Raw genomic sequence first — 22,834 nt, 5'->3', positions numbered from 1 at the left:
TAAATTAAACGAGAGGGGCACATTCTGATCAAACATGACAACCATGAAAGTAAAAGTACTCTCTTTTGATGAAGAGGCATCATAAGTCATCAAATATAATATACGGGTAGCTACATGTCTTATCAGGACCACCACATCATATCAAACCTTTCTATTATTGTTTAACAATCCATCAGAAAATCATTGAGATGTGTTGTATTACTACATACATTACTGTATGTATGAGGCAAGTACATCTCCTTTCAATTGTGTTTCAATTTTGAAATCTAAACAGAATTTACCCACATATACTTTTCTGTTTTTAATCATTTAGAATATTGTTTAGGTATATGTTTTCAAAATGACCCAAATGATCGATGGGAATAGATTTTGTTGGCGAGAAGTGATCTCTCATTAAACGTCATGCTATGACATGTGAGAGGCGAATTTACGGCGTATATAATGGTTATTTTTCAGTTGTGTGTTCCTTCCCCGGCCTATTGTTTAGCAGATGTTCAGATGGACTCAAATCAAAAGGGCACATCCTCAAATCTCCTGGGCCAAACTATCTGTCTGAGCCACACAGATTAGGCTGTTTAATGCCAAAAAGAGTTTTATGAAATCTTTCTGATACATTCACATGTGAACAACAGCCAATGGGCTGAGCAATAGAGAAATTAATCTTTACAAGTTGAGAATAGTCCAACAACATGTGTTGAAACATTTGCTTCTAACAGCTCTTTGCCAGTACTTTAATTTTCCTTCATGTTTCTCTATGTGAGGTTAAAAGGGCATTGACCTATATGTATCTTTGCAGTTACGATAAATGGCTAACCTGACTGAATAATAAGAAGAGGGAAATGAATACCTTCATATCATGTCAGAGTGAAATCACCACAAGTCCAAAGGTCGCTTCATTCACAATAACCGAATAAGGAATTACATGACTTAATGCTTTCACTCCTCTTTCCTTCTGAGGAAAACATGGTGGTCAGCTTCTTGAAATTCAATTGTACACAATGGTGATGAAAAAAACCCAATATAAAACGACGAGGGAACTGAGGAACAGTGAGCAAGAGAGTAAATATGGCTAAATCGTTAAACTATAAAATTCCAATACAAATATGGCTTTGATTTATTTCAGAATGTTCAATGAAAAAATAGGAGAATTTCAAATCTATAAACTAGATCAATTTGATTTAATAAAACTTTAGAAGTCAGTTAACTGTTATTTCAACCCACTTAAAAGCTCTAACATATACTGTAAAAAAATAAAAAATAAATAAGATTTGTAAGCACAGCATTTGTAATGATGCAATACAGTCATTATTGTTTGTTTGTGTAAAAAAGAAACAATGGGTTAAAAATGGACAGAAACTGTATATCTGTCTGAAGATTATAAAATATGAATACTATAGGTTAAAAAACATGTCACAATGTTAACAGTCAAGTTAGGACCCTTGTACTATATAATAACTGGCTGTACAGGAAAACCGTTGGGGCCTGGAAGAGCCGTTTCCTCATCAATTACTAAGAGACACAGGGGGTCTGTTTTCATGAACTGTGCATAGATACATGTTAGAAACTGTTGTGATACACCCATAGCGAAAGCAGAGATATCAGCAGACACAGTGCCTTCAGAAGGTATTCACAGACCTTGACTTTGTCCACATTATGTTGTGTTACAGCCTGATTTTAAAATGGATTACATTGAGATTTTGTGTCACTGGCCTACATATAATACTCTAGAATGTCAACGTGGACTTGTGTTTTTAGAAATGTTTAAAAGTTTATAAAAATGAAAAGCTAAAATGGCTCGAGTCAAATTCCCCGTTCCGCTGGACAAATCAACACTTGAGTTGCTTACCAAGAAGACCGTGAATATTCCTGAGTGGCTTAAATCGGCCTGAAAATCTATGTCAAGACTTGAAAATGTCTGTCTAGCAATGATACACAACCCACTTGACAGAGCTTGAAGAATTGTAAGAAGAATAATGTGTAAATGTCGTACATTCCAGGTGTGCAAATTACTTAGAGACTTACCAAGAAAGACTCACAGCTGCAATCGCTGCCAAAGGTGACTCTAACATGTATTGACTCAGGGGTATGAATACTTATGTATATGAGGTATTTCTGTATTTCATTTGCAATCATTTTGCAAATATTTATAAAAACATGTTTTCACTGTGTCATTATGAGATATTTTGTGTAGATGGGTGAGAAAAAAAATCGATTTAAGCCATTTTGAATTCATGCAGTAACACAACAAATTGTGGAATAAGTCAAGGGGTACGAATACTTTTTTGAAGACACTGTACCATCTTCTATTCCTGTGTCTAAACATCACTAAAACCTACAAAATGGTTTTATATGTTTTAAGATTGTTCTACAGACAACACTGTTATATGAGTTTGTAACAAGTATTTCTACCATATTGCTACAGTCCACAGCAGCACAGCAGCACTGCTGACTGCAACCAACAGACATGAGAAAACCTAAGTTGTATGACTGAAAGAATGTTATTTCATACATATAAAAAGCTATGTTAAAAAGAATCCAAGGAATTGATTTAGCATTGATTAGCAATGACACACAGGAAATGTTACAATATTAAATCAATACTGAGTGTTAACTGCAACACTGCTCCAGTGTCTGTACGGGTCCACACTTTCCTGTGTTAAATAAATATAGTTTTTTGTTTTATTTTTCTTTATTATTTTCCTCTAACCCTACCACCCCTTCCCTTAATTGGAGTAAACTAATGAACAACAACACTTAGGCTTCTACTTCCAATTTAAATATACTATATACATTTTACGGATACAATCTATTTTACAATAGTTATCTTTTGTTTGTTTTCACTCCTATCCTACCGCTACCCTAAACCCATCTATTTCTGAAAACCATCCAATTTTATTTTCTATTTGCCATATGTTTTTAACTGTGCTGTTTCACAAAAGTTCTGAATCTACATTTTTTAAATATATTTTACATGAGTTATCTTGTTGTTATTAGTCCCACCCTTTAGCTCCTCTCAACCCCTCCCTCCCATCTATCGCTTCCATATTGGATTGGATTAATACACTGCTTAGTGTAAAGCCTTATTTGCATTTCCCAGGTTGCCTTGGGATTCGAGTGAATTGTAGAGTTACCACTCATGACTGTATTTGTTAGTGACAGAGATATGATCGTTGTGGCCTTCACCCAGTGAGAACCTTAAAATTGTATTATTCATGACAATACATACTTATTTTGAGCCTAGTTTTAGCTTAAAACAGTGGCCTGAAACTAATGGTTTACAGGCCACATTGGGCCTGCAAGTCACATTATGTTGGCTTGCAAAGTGATGTGTAATTCCTATTGGAATCCAGCCAGAGTGGAGATGTCCAACATTTGGCATTTGTATTCACCCGCAACCTGCATTCAGAATGACTGACAGGGTTGTGAAGACTAAGATATGAGACTACATAAAGCATCTAAACTGGATCAACCATTTCAGTAAAGGGTGCAATAAATCTAAGTTAAAGATTGGATTATTTTAGAAACATTTACGTTACTTATATTTCAGTAACATAAGATGAATTAATCAAACATTCTAAAAATCAACCTGCAACAGAGCATGCTGGGAAATATGATTATGATGGGCATGGTTTTGATTCAGCACTGGTTATTAACACCAACACTGGGTTCTTTTACACCACTGAGTTCTACAGAGTTAATTTAACTCCTGAATCAAAACTAGAGATGTTACACTGAAAAATCTACATGAAATGATACTGGCCAATTTGCTGTGCATAAAAAAAAGTAGAAAAGGAAAAAGTAACACTGGTCAACACGACAATAAACAGGCAAAAACAGACAATGAATGGGTTAACACTGAAGATGTGGACAAGCACCTAAAGGATGAACTAAAAGTGGCAATGGGCATGGGTTGGTAATTAAAGAGTTAATACTTAAGGGTTAAAAGTGAAGGTGTGGTCAGTCCAGTAAAGGGTTAATAATAGTGAAGCTGTGTGACGTGGATATGTCACAGAGCCATCACAGGATGACAGTTTCTGTGAGAAAGCTTGACTATCAGGCAATTGTCAAGGTGGATGGGCTTCAGTCAGGAAGGAAGTTGACGGTTAACAGGTTGTAAAAAGGAGAGTTTGTGACTCATAGTAAAACTTGCCAATCACCTCTGATAGCTCACTCACCTCTGTATCTCAATGACTAGGGCCTGAAACCATCATTACACACACACCGCACTGACAGCTATAAAATGTTCATAAGATTTATATGATAGTTAAATGAATAGCCTATATTCAAATAAATTAATTTGAAAAGCATGTAAATAGAAACGCTGAAAACCTTCATGAATGATAAAACTCTATGAACCCTTGTAATGACCAATAGACTTTAACCATATTCTGCTGTTTTTCGTAACCTCAATTTGGGAATAATCTGTCAACAAATTGGAGAAAAAAAGACAGATTTTATTAAAACAAGCACTAAAGAGTATGTATTCATGAAACAAAGAAAAGAGCAGTAAAAACAACTGCTGATAAAGGATGTGAGCTGATGCAATCTCAAAGTCTGATTTCAGCACAGCAGTGTGTGTGTGTGTGTGTGTGTGTGTGTGTGTGTGTGTGTGTGTGTGTGTGTGTGTGTGTGTGTGTGTGTGTGTGTGTGTGTGTGTGTGTGTGTGTGTGTGTGTGTGTGTGTGTGTGTGCGTGTGTGTGTGTGTGTCTGTGTGCGTGCGTGCGTGCATGCGTGCGATGTCTCAGGTGCCAATTTAACACCATGTTAGGTATACACAGCAAGGGCCACTCCCCCAACTGGCAGGTGTACAGACCAAGGGTAGTTTCCTGCTACACACCCTGGTCCTGACACCTCGACAAGGGCACCAACCCTCCAAGGCCTAAGCCTGCTTCCTCCTATCTGTGCCCAGCAGGCAGCCCTCCATACAGGGCAGGGTTATATAACCTTTTCACAGTATTGTGCTGACCCGAATCGTACTGTGCTGGCTCTGATACATTTTTTTGTACATAGTTTTCTTCCATCACGTTTATGGTAGATGCATAACTTGGCACGGCACATCTTGGCTCAGTAATGTGAAGTGGGTATTGGTGTGAGAGGCAGGCAGCGTAGGTGGGTGGGTGTGAAGGTTCTATTAGCAGGAGGCTTGGGAAGGCCAGACCACAGGGCTGGTGACAGTGACGTCTAACTTGAGATCAGATCAGTCTGGGAGGGTGACACCAAGCTGCCAGTGGTGGGCAACAGACGGAAAAAGTACACAGTTGTTGCTCCACTCATTACGGCATGTGTGAAATGTCTTTATACGCCGATATCACCTGACCCCATTTCCACTGGAGTGTCATATGACACCAAATGAAGAGCAGAGCACAGACAGTCAGTCAGTCTAAGGTCACCATGGAAAAGCGAGAGAGACAGCAGTGACACACTGTATCACGATTTTAAACTAGATTTCAACCAGACCGTAGGCCAGAGACGGTTCATCCTAACCTGAGAAACAGTCTTACATACATACTCATACCCATAGCCATCCACACCATGTTAGAGCATGGCCATCAGTTAGCATCCAGACTATGGAAGACATTGAGGGGACAAAAGATAAATCTTACCAGAGCAGCACAAATACATTTTCTACTGTTTAATCACCACACCCTTCAAGGGTCTGTCAAAACACTTGGAAAATAAAGTGTATTCCATGAAACACTGCATCTTCCAAAAATCCCCTTGTTAAATTGATGCTAACATTTTGGTCAGTGACCTGTGTCGCAGTCAGAACGAAATTAGAGCGGGTTTTCCTAAAAGGGGCACGAACGACCTCAAAATGCCACACTTGAACTTCTCTCAACCGTCATGTTCCAAATGAACGTATTCATGTGTGATACTACCCCCCTCATTGCCCCCCTGCCTCCCCGTGACACACAGACACAAGCACGCATGCAAGCCTGCACACATACACACACAAACACACTTTCGCACAGACACACACATTTCCATTTCTTCAGAGGAGGCCCAATATTACTCAATGGCTAGGTTACTTACCCAATCAGAGACACCATCTGCTCCACTATGTGCGTGCTGAAGGTTATGATCACAAACAGTTTCTGTGACAAAGAAAGAGAGAGACAGTCAGTCAGTAGACCATGAGGTCATGGGGGGTAAATACAGGCCCGGCCGGGGCAGTACACTCATGGTTTTGATCATTAATACTCCCTATATTGGATTCCCTGTAGTCAACCAACACCACACTTGGTGACTGACAAAACCAGCCATGATGTGGCCCTTTGTCATCAAGGCCAGAAACAAAAGTCTGAGCCCCTATGACACATAAATGCACTCAGGTCAGGGAAATTACTGTACACAGATAGGCAGGGTGAGGGAGGGTTTGGGGCTACTGTTGATACATAGAGAACACACACATTAAAACATACTATGGTATAAATACTATATAAATGGTATAAATACTATAGTATTCACTTTGGTGTTTTTTCAGACATGACTGTAGTATAATGTAGTATTTACAGTTTACTATAGTTTAAATAATGTAGTAAAATAATATGTAGTATATACTGTACTAAAGTAATTACTGTAGCGTTTTTTTTACTGTAGTATAATAGGCAATTTGGTTAACGATGATGCTGAGTCTCAGATTTTTCACTTTAAAATGTCAAACAAAAAACAATTATTGCAACGTTATACAAACAGCACAAACTGTCATTGTTACCAAACTTTGCATCTGCACTGACATTTTTCAAAGTAGTCCTTTTTTTTAAAACTTTGCAATTACTAATTTTTGTTTGACATACATTTTAAAGTGAAAAATCTTTTACTGTGAAATTGCCCATATACTATAGTAATTACTGTAGTGTTTTTTGGTATGTAGTATACTATTGTATTTACTGTAGTGATTTGCGGACTGAGGTATACTGTAGTATTTACTTTATTTTGTCTTTTCCTTTTTTTAAATGTTTTACTTTGACCCCTTTTTCTCCCCAATTTTGTGATATCCCATTGGTAGTTACAGTCTTGTCCCATCGCTGCAACTCTCCTACGGACTCAGGAGAGTCGAAGGTCGAGAGCCATGCGTCCTCTGAAACACGACCCTGCCAAGCCGCAATGCTTCTTGACACACTGCTTGCTTAACCAATGTGTTCGGAAGAAACACCATCCAGCTGGCGACCAGAGTCAGCTTGCAGGTGCCCGGTCCACCACATGGAGTTGCTAGAGCGAGGTGGGACAAGAAAATCCTGGCCGGCCATACCCTCCCCTCACCCGGACAACGATGGGCCAATTGTGCATCGCCCGTTGGGTCTACCGGTCATGGCCGGCTGTGACACAGCCTGGGATCGAACCCGGGTCTGTAGTGATGCCTCAAGCACTGCGATGCAGTGCCTTAGCACACACACACAATCCATGTCTCAATTGTCTCAAGGCTTAAAAATACTTCTTTAACCTGTCTCCTCCCCTTCATCTACACAGATTGAAGTGGATTTAACAAGTGACATCAATAAGGAATCATAGCTTTCACCTGGATTCATCTGGTCAGTCTATGTCATGGAAAGAGCAGGTGTTCTTAATGTTTTGTATACTAAGTGTATGATCTATATTTGGCATGTAGGTTTCTCACTTATGGGTGCAACCAATTGGAACATGGGGGAGGGGAATGGGCAGTGTATAGTGTTTTTGAGGACATTACTGTAGTATTTACTGCAGTGTTTTCTTGTGAATATTACTGTGGTATTACTATAGTATTATTTTCATGTAGGGAGTTGAAGAGGGGGATGTGAGGAGGGGGATAAGGATGAGCAAGGCTATTGAGGGGATGGAGTGATCAGGAGGAGATGTGTCACTCCTCTCAGACAGCAGTTCTTAACAGTAAAAGTGAAGTTTTGAGGATTACAAACATGTTTTTGTCCTCTTCTCTATTGACACCTCTGAGGGAGTTCACATGTGTAGCCCTTTCCTGCAGTCAAATGAAACTAGCGGCCTCGGGGGTGGAATGTTATTCATATTTTTCATAAATTCATAACCAATAAACATTATATTTTTTTAAATGCCAAAAATGTGGTGTTTGTGTGTCAAATGGTTTTGTTACATTTAAGTTTTATGTGATGTATATAAAGTGTAATATTGGGATGCTAACTGAAAATGTAATACATTTCAACTCTATATCTGACATGGTACAGGTGTCTTCTTTCTTTAAGCCCATAACCATGTGTGTGAGGTGTAAACTTTTGTTTCAAAGTATATTTGTTTAAGACTGCCAAGAAACACTCTGTGTGACCCTGATTTAGCCAACTGCAGTAAAAGGTTAACAAGATGATACTACCCCATTGTACCATTCATACAGGGAATCAACATTTGAGTGGGTTCTCACAATGGCAATGTGCATCTGTTGAAACCCATTGAAACACAGAGACTATACCTAAACTAGTAGGAATGTGGAAGTCAGGGAGGCTATCATAATGGAGATTACTCCTCTCCTATTGTTTAGACCAGACTGTGTGTCACGGGTACTGAAAGTAAAAGGCAATAGCAGAAACTTCTGCTTAACAATAAACCATTTCCTCTAAGCTTTTACTGTCCGTTTCATAATGGAAGGACATTTACTCATGTCTCCGCCCAGCTAAACCAAACGGAGCTATTTCAACACTTTACAATTAGGACTATAAAACCAAAATTCCTTAAATGTTTTGATATAATTTTTGATAGTTCCTATCAATATTTCAAAACCTAGCCACATCACCACAGTACCGTCAGAAAAACAGATCCAGTTCAGAGTATGACAGGGTTAAGAGTTATGAAAAGGCCTTCATCCTCTGGGCCTCGTGTCACAGTTGGCAGGAACAGATTGTTGTTGTGAATCTAAACGCGCCACCTGACCTGAAGGTACAACCCAGTTATCCAGCTCTCAAAGGGCATTTAAGGTGGCTGAGTATTACGCCCACACAGAAAACACATTGAGGTGTTCCAGTATTACGCCCACACAGAAAACACATTGAGGTGTTCCAGTATTACGCCCACACAGAAAACACATTGAGGTGTCCCAGTATTACGCCCACACAGAAAACACATTGAGGTGTTCCAGTATTACGCCCACACAGAAAACACATTGAGGTGTCCCAGTATTGCGCCCACACAGAAAACACATTGAGGTGTCCCAGTATTACGCCCACACAGAAAACACATTGAGGTACCCCAGTATTACGCCCACACAGAAAACACATTGAGGTGTTCCAGTATTGCGCCCACACAGAAAACACATTGAGGTGTTCCAGTATTACGCCCACACAGAAAACACATTGAGGTGTCCCAGTATTACGACCACACAGAAAACACATTGAGGTGTCCCAGTATTACGCCCACACAGAAAACACATTGAGGTGGCTGAGTATTACACCCACACAGAAAACACATTGAGGTGTCCCAGTATTGCGCCCACACAGAAAACACATTGAGGTGTCCCAGTATTACGCCCACACAGAAAACACATTGAGGTGTCCCAGTATTACGCCCACACAGAAAACACATTGAGGTGTCCCAGTATTACGCCCACACAGAAAACACATTGAGGTGTTCCAGTATTACGCCCACACAGAAAACACATTGAGGTGCCCCAGTATTAAGCCCACATAGAAAACACATTGAGGTGCCCCAGTATTAAGCCCACACAGAAAATACATTGAGGTGGCTGAGTATTACGCCCACACAGAAAACACATTGAGGTACCCCAGTATTGCGCCCACACAGAAAACACATTGAGGTGCCCCAGTATTACGCCCACACAGAAAACACATTGAGGTGCCCCAGTATTAAGCCCACACAGAAAACACATAGAGGTGGCCCAGTATTATGCCCACATAAAAAAACACCTCCAAATCCCCCTAGTGCATTGTTCCTCTGCTTTGACCCACAAGGGAGAACGTTCACCTGTTCACCATTACAGTCTATCATATTGCCTCTCCATACCCACTCTTACATGACAACTCCACAGCTCTGTGACTCAGTACAGTGCAGTATACTGTCAATGTAAAACAACAAAGAAGTGCCGTCTAATAGACAAAAATTCTCTGCATTCTTTCCAGACTTAACACAATGGGGAAAAGAAGAGGAGAAGCTGAGAGAACATGAGTGTATTCAGAACATTCAGATAGAAATGTATTGTTTACACGGGACATGATCTGTCAGGTATAGAGCATTGTGTCATCTATATTCATTACATTTCTATCCTCAACACAGAATGTTAAATCTCACTAAATACACAACAGGTCGACCCCAACCAGTTGTGATGGTAAGCCTGGTTCAGTTTCCAGTCAGTGTGTATCATTGTAAAGCTGGCCCTGGCCATGTCAAGCAAGGAGGGGCACACCTCTGATCCTGCCTGGATATGGAGAAAGTCATCGGCCCAGGGGACACCAGACCTAATCGGCTCTATGATACTGCTGCCCACGCCACTCTCTGTATCATCACAGACAGTGTTAATCTTCTGTACAATAGGGGTTTCTCTATGGCCAACACCCATACCCACACAACAAAGTTTCCATCACTACTAGGGTATCTAGAGAAATTTAGCCAAGTGCATTTAACATTACTAGAGAGATAAAGAGGATACGTTTTCTTTTTTTTAATCAATCTTATTGAACGTCACATAATGAATCAGCTTACTCAATTGGCACCCTACAGTCTTTGGTCATTTTTTGTATTTTGATTTATAAAATAGTTTATAGAGGATTTAGAAAGATAATCCATTAAGCATACAGACACTGTCTAACAAGGCACAAAGTGGATTAAGTCATTAATCCTTCCATGCATGGGGAAAAACTGAATCAACTTTTACACAGTAATCATCAGTGTATACTTCTTTGCAGTACAAATTCACTTTTCAGTTCAATAAATAAAATAAAGGTTCCTTATTTGTTTTCTTAAGTGATAAAAAAATATTATCCCTACTAAAGTACACTATATATCCACATAAGTATGTGGACAGCCCTTCTAATGAGTAGATTCAGCTATTTCAGCCACACCCATTGCTGACAGGTGTATAAAATCAAGCACACAGTCATGCAATCTTTATAGACAAACATTGGAAGTAGAATGGACTTAATAAAGAGCCCAGTGACTTTCAACAAGGCACTGTCATAAGATGCCATCTTTCCAACAACTCAATTTGTAAAATTTCTGCCCTGCTAGAGCTGCCCCAATAAACAGTAAGTGCTGTTTATTGGGAAGTGGAAATGTACAGGAACAACAATGTCTCAGCCGCGGAGTGGTAGGCCACACAAGCTCACAGAATGGGACGACTGAGTGCTGAAGCGCGTGAAAAAAAAAATATACAAAATAAAAAATACATTAAAAAAATTGCCTGTCCTTATTTGCAACACTCAGTCCCGAGTTCCAAACTGCCTCTGGAAACAACGTCAGCACAATAACTGTTTGTCGGGAGCCTCATGAAATGGGTTTTCGATGGCCGAGCAGCCGCACGCAAGCCTAAGATCACCATACGCACTGACAAGCGTCAGCTGGAGTGCTGCAAAGCTCACCGCCATTGGACTCTGGAGCAGTAGAAATGTGTTCTCTGGACTGATGAATCAAGCTTCATCATCTGGCAACCTGACGGACGAATATGGGTTTGGCGGATGCCAGGAGAATGCTGCCTGTCCCAACTGTAAAGTTTGGTGGAGAAGGAATAATGGTCTGGGGCTGTTTTTCATGGTTCGGGCAAGACCCCTTAGTTCCAGTGAAGGGAATCTTAAAGCTACAGCATACAATGACATTCTAGACGATTATGTGCTTCCAACTTTGTGGCAACAGTTTGGGGAAGGCCCTTTCCTGTTTCAGCATGACAGTGCCCCCGTGCACAAAGCGAGGTCCATACAGAAATGGTTTGTTGAGATAGGTGCACAGAGCCCTGACCTCAACCCCATCGGAAACATTTGGGATGAATTGGAACGGTGGCTGCGAGCCAGGCCTAATCGCCCAACATCAGTGCCCAACCTCACTAATGCTCTTGTGGCTGAATGGAAGCAAGTCCCTGCTGCAATGTTCCAACATCTAGTGGAAAGCCTTCCCAGAAGAGTGGGGGATTTTATAGCAGCAAAGTGGGAACCAACTCCATATTAATGCCCATGATTTTGGAATGAGATGTTCAACGAGCAGGTGTCCAAATACTTTTGGTCATGTAGTGTATGTATCCCTGAGTGCAGCAGCTGCTTTCACAAAATGGATGACAGACCCTGCTTTCACTGCACAAAATGGCCTCCTTACACTCTTAGCTGAGTACAGAACAGGAGGATCCCTCCTTATCCTCCACATAGTTTTACTATCATGTCTGAAATATCCATTTTCAAAACAAACTAAAGTCTTGATTAAAAAAAACTTTACTTTGTCAACATTTTATATCAAACTACGGATCTGAGTAGTCTCTTTGTCATTACAAAAAAATACATAAGAAAAGTGAGTTTTGTGTGCAAGACATTTTGTGCATTCATTTCTGCCATGTGCTGGTATACAGTACTCACCTGAATGTGCATTTTGGCTATGGCTTTCCCAATTAGTGTTGCTCCAAAAAAAGGTCCAAAAGGGAACCATGTTATATCTGCCAGGTCAAACATTGGATTGGTAATCTGGAGAACGAGATAATATAAATTAAATATCAGAAAGGAATATGGATAAGTGACAACAATTATAGAGCAAAGAAACAACTTAACTCTATAGAAGAGGGCAAGGACTCAATATTCTTCAATATTGTTCAGTCCAAATAAAGTTTTGTTAAATGCTCCTATGTTTGAAGTATTTAGCTTGACTGGAGCTATTTAACGGATTAGTAATACAATGACTAAAATACCCAGAATAAAGAAAGCTTTATATTAACAATAATAATGATTCATCTGTTCGGTCTGTTGGTTTGAGGGTTGAGCCATCAGCAGTTCACTTTAAATTGACAGACAGTTTCATTATGCACAGAAATGTATGCACAGAAATGCTATTTTAAAGGTCTGAATTTAGACTGTAGTCACTTTCTTGTATTTTCAGACATTAATAGGGATGATGATTTTTTGTTTTATAGAATAGAGTTCTATATGTCATTTCACTTACAGAGGCGCAGACTAGAATTCCAAAGAATCCAACCCTCTGAACCATTTTCTGCACTTGCACTGCAAGTCCTGAAAAGAATAATGGCAAATATTTAACAGATCATTCTCATTTGCATGACAACATAGAAATGTATTGTATGCCTCTTTAATGATTAAAATATGATTTTCAGATGACCAGATTCAATTTTGTTCAGCAGTTTACATCAAAAGCTACACAGGGTCTTCAGAAAGTATTCACACATTTAATTGTCATTTTTTGTCAATGATCTACACAAAATACACTGTAATATGAAAGTGGAAGAAAAATTCGAACATTTGTAAAAATATATATATAAATAAATACATGAAAAATAAAACACTAATATATGTTGATTAGATAAATATTTAATATCAATATCAATACATGTTAGGATCTCCTTTGGCAGCGATTACAGCTGTGAGTCTTGGAGAGTGGTATTCAGTAATGTGATGTATTTGATTTGCCCCAAACATAATACTTTGTAGTCAGGACAAAAAAATGAATCGCTTTGCCACATTTTTTGCTGCATTTCTTTAGTGCCTTGTTGCAAAGCATGTTTTGGAAAAAAATGTATTCTGTACAGGCATCCTTCTTTCACGCTTTCAACTAAGTTTGTTTTGTGGAGTAACTACAATGTTGATCCATCCATCCTATCACAGCCATTAAACTAACTGTACTAAAGTGGAACTGACAATCATTAAAAACATACAATCATAACATCAGTAAAAAATATGAAATTCCCAGTTTATGCTGCAAAACCAACTTTATAAGAAATTTACAAAATAGGTTCTATCTGACTCAACATTCCATGATGAACAATAAGGCATCGTTGGCAGAATAGATGGATGCAGTTCAATGCATGATTAATATAATTCACCAATACATTTCTTGGCTGTCTCTATTCGAGATGCACTTTTTCAGTTACAATAACAAAAATTGCAAAAATGTAACGAATGTAACTAAGGCTGGGAATGTCAATACAATCAAATGAGCAAGAGCAATGATCACAAGACAGTCATAAGAATGAGGAGAGAATTGTGGACTACAGGAAAAGAAGGACCGAGCACACCCCCATTCTCATCGACTGGGCTGTAGTGGAGCAGGTTGAGAGCTTCAATTTCCTTGGTGTCCACATCACCAACAAACTAACATGGTCCAAGCACAACAAGACAGTCGTGAAGAGGGCATGACAAAACCTATTCCCCATGGGCATGGGTCCTCAGATCCTCAAAAGGTTCTACAGCTGCACCATCGAGAGCATCCTGACTGGTTGCATCACTGCCTGGTATGGCAACTGCTCAGCCTCCGACCACAAGGCACTACAGAGTGTAGTGTGTACGGCCCAGTACATCACTGGGGGTAAGCTTCCTGCCACCCAGGACTTCTATACCATGCAGTGTCAGAGAAAGGCCCTAAAAATTGTCAAAGACTCCAGCCACCCCAGTCATAGACTGTTCTCTCTGCTACCGCACGTCAAACAGTAGCGCCTAGCGCCAAGTCTAGGTCCAAAAGGCTTCTAAACAGCTTCTACCCAAAAGCCATAAGACTCCTGAACATCTAATCAAATGGCTACCCAGACTATTTGCATTGCCCCCCCTTTGCACTTCTACTCTCTGTTATTATCTATGCATAAGTCACTTTAATAACTCTACCCACATGTATATATTACCTCAATTACCTCGTCTAACCAGTGCCCCCGCACATTGTACCGGTACCCGCTGTATATAGCCTCTCTACTGCAATTTTACTGTCATTCTTTAATTATTTGTTACTTAATTATTTTTTTGTGGAATTTTTCTTAAAACTGCATTGTTGATTTAAGGCTTGTAAATAAGCATTTCACTGTATTCGGCGCATGTGACAAAAACATTTGATTTGATTTGAATTTATGAGCGCAACACCCGCTGGATATGGCCAGTGTCAGTAAACGTAGGCAGAAAAAGTAATAGCCAGGAACACTCTAAAGTTAAATGGTCATAGTAAGGTGTTCTTAGCCAGTTAGCCTGGGTGCTTGGTTGGGACAAGTATACATTAGCAGGCAAGCAGCAGAAGGATGAGTATGCTACACTTGTTTATCAGTGCAATTTAGCGGAGAAAGTTTGAGAGGGTTAATCTAATGTTCCTTCGTTAGATATTAGCTCATCTTGCCTGGCAAGCATTAGTTGTTCTTGCTGTTGTTGATGTGCATAACTGAGGGAGAGAGAGACTACCCTTTCATGGTTGTTTGATCAATAGGACTGTAAAGTTCCCAAATGTAAGAGGACTCCTGTGGTTTTAAAATATTTTCAAAATTCCATTCAGGTGTATTTTGTGGCTTTTGGTGAATGCATTCTAATGATCTATAGTCGCGCAATGGCAACTGTCTGTAAACCCACAGTCCAGTTCAAAATGAATAATGGCAAATGGCTTGTTTGTATAAAGGCCTACTGTAGCGCAGATTGGCTATAGCACACCGGTCTATGTAGACTCCAGTCTTGGACGAGACAGATGCTTTTATTAGGTTTTATTTACTGCAGTGTCTATTAATTGTCCAAAAGCTCAGCCGGTTTCCCACTCTATATTGCTATATAATTTTCACAAATGCCTTAGTATACGCAATTCCCAAACATTCTACAAAAATTACCATCTCCAAGTGCTCTCTTGTCAGAAAATGTTTTAAGTGTCATATTCTTCCTGGGGGTGTATAGGAACTGATTTTGTATATGATTTCATGTTGCTAAAATGCTGTCAGCTCCACTTTAAAATCACCATTTGCCTCATGGTGAAATCCCTGAGCAGTTTCCTTCCTCTCCGGCAACTGAGTAAGGAAGGAAGCCTGTATCTTTGTAGTGACTGAGTGTATTGACACACCATTCAAAGTGTAATGAATAACTTCACTATGCTCAAAGGGATATTCAATGTTTTTTTACCCATCTGCCAATAGGTGCACTTCTTTGCGAGGCACTGGAAAACCTCCCTGGTCTTTGTGGTTGAATCAGTGTTTAAAATTCACTACTCAACTGAGGGATCTTACAGATAATTGTATGTGTGGGGTACAGAGATGAGGTAGTCATTCAAAAATCATGTATATTATTGCACAGAGTGAGTCCATGCAACTTAATGTGTTAAGCAAGTGTTTACTCCTGAACTTATTTAGGAATGCCATAACAAAGCAGTTGAATACCTATTGACTCAAGACATTTCAGCTTTTCATTTTTAATTAATTTGTAAAAAGGTCAAAAATCATTTTTCCATTTTGACATTATGGGGTATTGTGTGTAGGCAAGTGACACAAAAACTAAATGTAATACATTTGGAATTCTGGCTGTAAACACAACAAAATGTGAATATTTTCTGAAGGCACCGTATATGCTATCAATAACCGTTTCACTAATCTCTGGTGATTAAAGGTAGAAGGATTATCTCCTGCACATTTGAAATATATCACAGATGAAAACATGGTAGTAATATTTACTAAGAATACTACCAAAACATTTCTTATTCTATAATTTCTCTGAACTTCATTATGTAATAGGTTTCCAAATTGTTGGACGAAGTCTTAAATCAATCTTAGACGATACTTGCACAATCGACACAAATGAAATTGATCCAATAAAAACAATTCAATTATTGTCTTGAAGGAATTGCATTTGTTTAAAATGGCTTTGTTTATATCTTATCGTCTCTAAGGAAATATCCTTCGGCATGGTGTTGTAAGTCATTTGTGAGTTCTGATGCATTTCTATCTTTCAAATTATACATACATTATATTAAAATGGGTTCGGTGGGGATTTGAGACTAAACATTAAAAAATGTGAGATTATGGGGAATATCAGAAGATTTCCACACTAAAGAGAATATATTTACTGTGGGATTAGGACAAACCGGTCTCTTTTTTTAACATATTTTCTCATTAATATGTTGTGTTATGGACCATGAATATAAAGAAAGAAGGAAGCTGGCATTTCGTCTGTACAAATACATCAGAGAACAGATAATATAAACCACATTTTTCGTTAATCAATTAAATTCCTATTAAATAAAGCTTTTTTGTCAATGAAGTAAATGTACAATTAACATATTGAATTGTGGTAAAAACGTAACATATTTATTTTTCATTTAAGACGATACTGTGACACACTTCACAGACTTTTCCAAGTTATCTACTATCCCACTATTATCTAAATGTATTATATTTCCTGTATATATAAATATTTCTGTTAACCAAAAAGCTTTTGTAAGCCCTGCAAAAATGGTGCACACCGTCAATTGTCCTGTCAGTTGTCTAATTGGAACAATCACCCTCTGCAAACTCCTCCAAACACCTTTTCTACTGGGACATTATATATATTTACATCCCCTAACTGTTTCTTACCTCTGGTGACAGTTTTTAATCCATTACCATCAATGTCAGAAGACGACCAGACTAATTTCAAGGACTCACATATTCTTACTAATTCTGCTGCTTTTCCCCCATTTTTTCTGACAACTCAACAAAAGGCTCTTTTGAAAGCAATGACATGGATTTTCCTCATTATACCTATGTTGGGAAGGGGAGGGTTAAGCTCTTGTTGATGTAGTTTAAAATATTTCTGGGAACTGTGAAGAAAGGATGGGGGAATTATCCTGGATTGATTACGATATGGTCATACTTCTGATGATTTTATTAGAATGTCACTAGAGATAACAGTACAAATTGTATGCATGTAACTTTATTTCTTCGTTTGAGTTAAATTATTGTTTAGTTTTTTTTTTACAGTTGAAGGGGAATGAAAAATGAAATGACAGTGTTTTAAACTAAAAACACACTGGGGGTCATTTGTCATGTTGAGGGTACTGTCTCATTTATATGTATAGATGTATTACTGCTAAAAGTACATACAGACTTTTATTAATTGGACTCTAAAAATATATTCTGTAGATATTGATTGTCCCAAGGCTGAAACATTTAATTTGTATGATATTAATTGATACAAATATGGGTGTTATTTACTGCATTTTTAATACTTCATCCCTTTAAAAACTCAACACATTTTTCCTTTGATATAAAATGTAAAATACATTTGAATTATGAGTTATACATTCAGTCTAATTGAAGAAATATTTGGGAACATGTTTTACTTCTCTAAACAATGTGTTATGTAGCAGAAATGATAGCTCCACAACCAGAAAACCATACAGTTATTAGAATGGGGTTTCCTATTTGACTGGTATGATCTGTACATGAGGTGGTATTGCATGTACAAATATCAAACTAAAACGAAATGTTTATTTTTATTTTTAGGAGGAATGACTTGAATCATTCACTACCTTTTAGTACGAGGTCATCTCTCTCAGGTCATCTCTCTCAGGTCATCTCTCTCAGGTCATCTCTCTCAGGTCATCTCTCTCAGGTCATCTCTCTCAGGTCATCTCTCTCAGGTCATCTCTCTCAGGTCATCTCTCTCAGGTCATCTCTCTCAGGTCATCTCTCTCAGGTCATCTCTCTCAGGTCATCTCTCTCAGGCTAAATCTGATATGAGGCATAAACCTTACCGTCAACTCTTAATTGATCCAGAACTCAAACTGCCATATTTCAGATGACTGTAATTACCATATTACTACTGGTTAATGTTTTTTTAATTTCATCAGTTTAATTGCTATATATTTTACTTATATTAAACTGCCCTAAAATCAGATAGGACGTGCCACCCTGAATGAACAATATATCCTCATCCAAATCATCAAGTTTTACAAGAAATTGATTAAACATCAATGCATGATGAAATAGCTAAACAATAACACAACCTAAATGTACGGGTAAAATGTTTCACACATACCAGTACATTTAAACTTGAGAGGTTGAACTTGACTGGGGGAGGGTAGTAAGATATGAGCATGCCAAATATGGTCAACAAAGCAGTAGAGTAATCGCGGCATTTTTTCAAGAGCAGGAGCCGGCCCACAGGGAATAAAAGAAGGGAGGGGGGCCAACTGACATCCACTCTGATTGGCTCACATTTTGAAATTCGCCCTAAGATTTTATACAATCACAAGGGCTTTTCACAAGGATAAACCTGCTTCTCTAATTCTAGTCTTCTGTTCCAGATTCTTTATTCCTTATTTTATTTTTATTATTTTTTCTTGGGAGACAGAGCAGGATGTCTGGGGGGTAGGAATGTGTATGTGGCAGCAGGTAGCATTGGGCCAGTAACCGAAAGGTCACTGGTTCGAATCTCCATGCCGACTAGGGGAAAAATCTGTCTGTGCCCTTGAGCAAGGCACTTAACCCCAAATGCTCCTGTATGTCGCCCTGGATAAGAGTGTCTGCTAAAGGACTCAAATGTAAATGTTTACAGCTGAACCACTCTGGGCCGTCTGTTGACCGCAAACACCTGACAACTGTAGAATAGAGGAGTTATGTTTCAATAACTATTAACTGTTAGGAAAACAAGCACTGTTTAGTCAAATGGGTCACATTTATTAGATTACATTGCATTGGTATTGTTTACCAAGTCGGTAGAATTCTGGATTTCCCCTCACTTGACTGGTATGAATGAGTGAAAGGAAAATGGCTTCCTCTCTACCGAATGAAGTGAAGGTCCCAGTGGGCAGGGATATCGTGTGTATACACGTGACATTGCGATTTGCTCGAGGGACTCCCCGTATGTGTACCTTCTGGACCACAAAATTGTCTATTGTACATGACCAGTGTTCAGAAATCCAGACACCACACAACGTGTATTGTATGCAGCTCATGGAAAATCACCATCTTGGCCAGGCTTCCACCCACGGCTGCCTCCCTCCCTCCCGCCTCTCCCATCCCCGTCACCGCACAACATGCTGTCCCCCAGGGCAGGGCTTACCAGCAATTACATTTTGGAGATCTTGTCAAGGGTGCAGGGTCATTAAAACCATGGGAGCATGGCTCCAGCCTTTTGCTGTCCGTCTCTTTACTCAGCACTCTGTACCACTACGCCCCCACATAAAGATAATGCCTACAGTGTGAAGTAAAAATCACATGTTTGATCTGCCGTTTATATGTTAAGGCTATTATAGTTAGTGGCCCCATTAACTGCTATGCTATTTTTGGATACATTTAAAGAGTAAAATAAGAAGGAAACTTCCTTCTTATTTTACTCTTTAAATGTATCCAAAAATACAATACCCATCTTTAGGGTGGTGTCTAAAGGTACAGTAGCTAGTCTCCCAAGGTAGGGTGACTGTCAGGGACTTCTTAGTAATGAAATGATGTCAAAGACGATGATTACATGGAATCTAGGTTCTAAGAATTTTAATGACATTAAACTATCAGAGCACATTCTATATTATTTACTGTCACGGAAAATGTCCACACAAAGGGGACCAATGAGCGCTATGTTTAACACAATAGTTTGAATACCAATGGTTACTGTTGCCAGAGAGATGACGAGAGATTGACACAAATAGGCATCCCAGTGGGAAAAAAGGAAAAGAGTTCACTGTTTCCCTCCACACATGTAATGATATAGCAACCCCTATTCTAAATTACGGGACTCTGTTTATATAAACAAACCAGCCCACTCCATGTTTATGATAACAACTTGCCCTGATATCAATTTATACAATATATGCATGACTCATTGTACTGATGCAAATACGTACTCCAGAATACAAATGTGTTCCTTATGATGACCTCAAAGGTTTGAAAACATGTGGGTGTAGACGTGATGAGGCTAAGGCAGCGTTTCCCAAACATGGTCCTGGGGAGCCAAGGGGGGCACATTTTGGTTTTTGCCCTAGCACTACACAGCTGATTCAAATAATCAACTAATCATCAAGCTTGAATCAGGTGTGTAGTGCTAGGGCAAAAACCAAAACGTGCTCCCCTTGGGGTCCCCGGGACTGAGTTTGGGAAAGGCTGGGGTAAGGAGTTCAAAAATAGGCAGACGACAATGCAATCTGCATCTGGAAAGTGTCAGTTAAGGAAAACTCGATGCATAGCCTATACACAAGTCAACACCCACACACAGTTTCTCTCTCTCTCTCTTTCTTTCACTCTCTTTTTTTCTGAATGAAACTCTTTCACACAGAGAGAGGACGACACACATCTCCAGAGCGGAGTGAGGCGAGCCCCGACAGAGAGATGGCTAAAGTTCATCTTATTAACTGCTCACAAGCCTGTTCCCTCTCTTTCTTTCAAACACACACACACACACACGCGCACGCAGCAGAGTGATTAAGGCTCCTGACGCAACCCAACCCAATCCCAGCCCCATAGTCCCTACAAAATTCAAATCTATCAACAACAAAAAAAAAAAACGGCCCGAGTCCACGTTGACAAATTCTTTAACAAGCTGTGGTTGAAGGGAAGCTGGTTTTACTCTGACTCACCCCCTCCTTTCAAACAGTTTACTGGAAATAAAGGGTGAGGAGGAGGGAGGGGGCACTTTCAGAGAAGTCACGTGATGGCTCTGGACAAACCACAGCACAGAGAGCCTTTGAGTGGAGTGTAGTAGGCCAAGGAGAGGGGGGGCACAAGCCCAGCCCAGCGCAGATGGCTCTTATTCACAGGAGATACGATCCTGGGAGTTGGCAATCAAGAATTCACAGCGCTGGTAAACCCCTTCCATGCCGGCCAAACACTTAAAAACACAAAACACTTCAGGGAAACCACTGAGTCACCAGGCTACCTTTAATTATAGAATGGAAATACATATTTAAAAAAAACTTTGGGGATGAGGATTCCAGGATTAGTTTTTAGAAACATTAGTATCATCCAAATGTTCCATTTTTGTATGATTTATTTTTTTGATGAATGCTGACATCAACGTCTGGACATGCTTAGTAAAGTCATGACTTCATCATTCTTGAATAGCCATCTTGAAGGGGGGAAAACCGTGTTCTTTTGCCGTCACTCAAGTGAGCTTGCTTGTGGCAGGAAGTTGGCATGTGCACGTTCTGAGAAATGCCACTGGGTTTAAGTCAAGCTCCTGGCACAATGACACCCCTATGACCTCAGAATAAGAGAGGAGAGAGTCAGCATCTCCAACCTGTTGTGGAGCCCAAAGATACGTCACACTCATAAATCATCACTGTTTAACCATTTACTCTCCACAAACATACAAACTTAACACATCTGATCACACACTTTCTCTCCCATGTTGCCATTCAATCACCTCTTGGTTTTCTATAATCGCTATTCTAACCTTGGTTAAAATAATGATGCAATATAAATCCACCAAGCGAGATGTCGATAATCCTCTGTCCAGTGTCTGTGTTCTTTTGCCCATCTTAATATTTTCTTTTCATTGGCCAGTCTGAGATATGGCAGCATCCCGGAGTCGCCTCCTCACTGTTGGCATTGAGACTGGTGTTTTGCGGGTACTATTAATGAAGCCGCCGGTTGAGGACTGCTCTATAAAATGTATAGCATAATGAGCATGTGATGCAATAAGCGTCGTCTCTCGCTCTCGGCCAGTGAAAGAATGCAGCCCCCCCCCCATTGTAGGTGATAGATGGAGAGGAAAGAAAGGCTTCCGACTCCTGCAGCTCCTCTGTGGTGTAAGGAACCTGCTGCCTGATGCGGTCCCCCAACACACTCCAAGTGAAAGATATCAGAAGAAAGAGACAGAAACAGAGAGGGAGAGAGAGAAAGGGAGGGATATCAACGGAAATAGAGAATGTGTGACGGAGACAAAGTGAGAGAGGGAGAGAGAGTGGTAGAGCCTCAGAACACTAATTCAGACCCAGCAGCCCTGAGGCAGCAGCCCTGAGGCAGCAGCCCTGTGGT

General features: G+C 39.6%; 1 long non-coding RNA gene across 1 annotated transcript in view; it reads right to left on the bottom strand.

Annotated features, from left to right (window-relative positions):
- The window catches only part of LOC115105540 (uncharacterized), a 28,167-nt gene extending 5,628 nt beyond the window's left edge, over window positions 1-22,539 (bottom strand). The window contains exons 1-4 of the long non-coding RNA XR_010460543.1: window positions 18,394-22,539; window positions 13,087-13,154; window positions 12,510-12,614; window positions 6,034-6,095 (exon numbers count right to left, since the gene is read on the bottom strand). This is a non-coding gene — a long non-coding RNA (uncharacterized LOC115105540). The remainder of the gene's footprint in view (window positions 1-6,033; window positions 6,096-12,509; window positions 12,615-13,086; window positions 13,155-18,393) is intronic.
- Between the last annotated feature and the right edge of the window lie 295 nt (window positions 22,540-22,834).

Source organism: Oncorhynchus nerka, linkage group LG22, assembly GCF_034236695.1.
Source record: "Oncorhynchus nerka isolate Pitt River linkage group LG22, Oner_Uvic_2.0, whole genome shotgun sequence".
Classification (NCBI taxonomy): Eukaryota; Metazoa; Chordata; class Actinopteri; order Salmoniformes; family Salmonidae; genus Oncorhynchus; species Oncorhynchus nerka.
The sequence above is the reverse complement of the archived record's forward strand: the minus strand, read 5'-3'. Positions and strand labels throughout refer to the sequence as shown.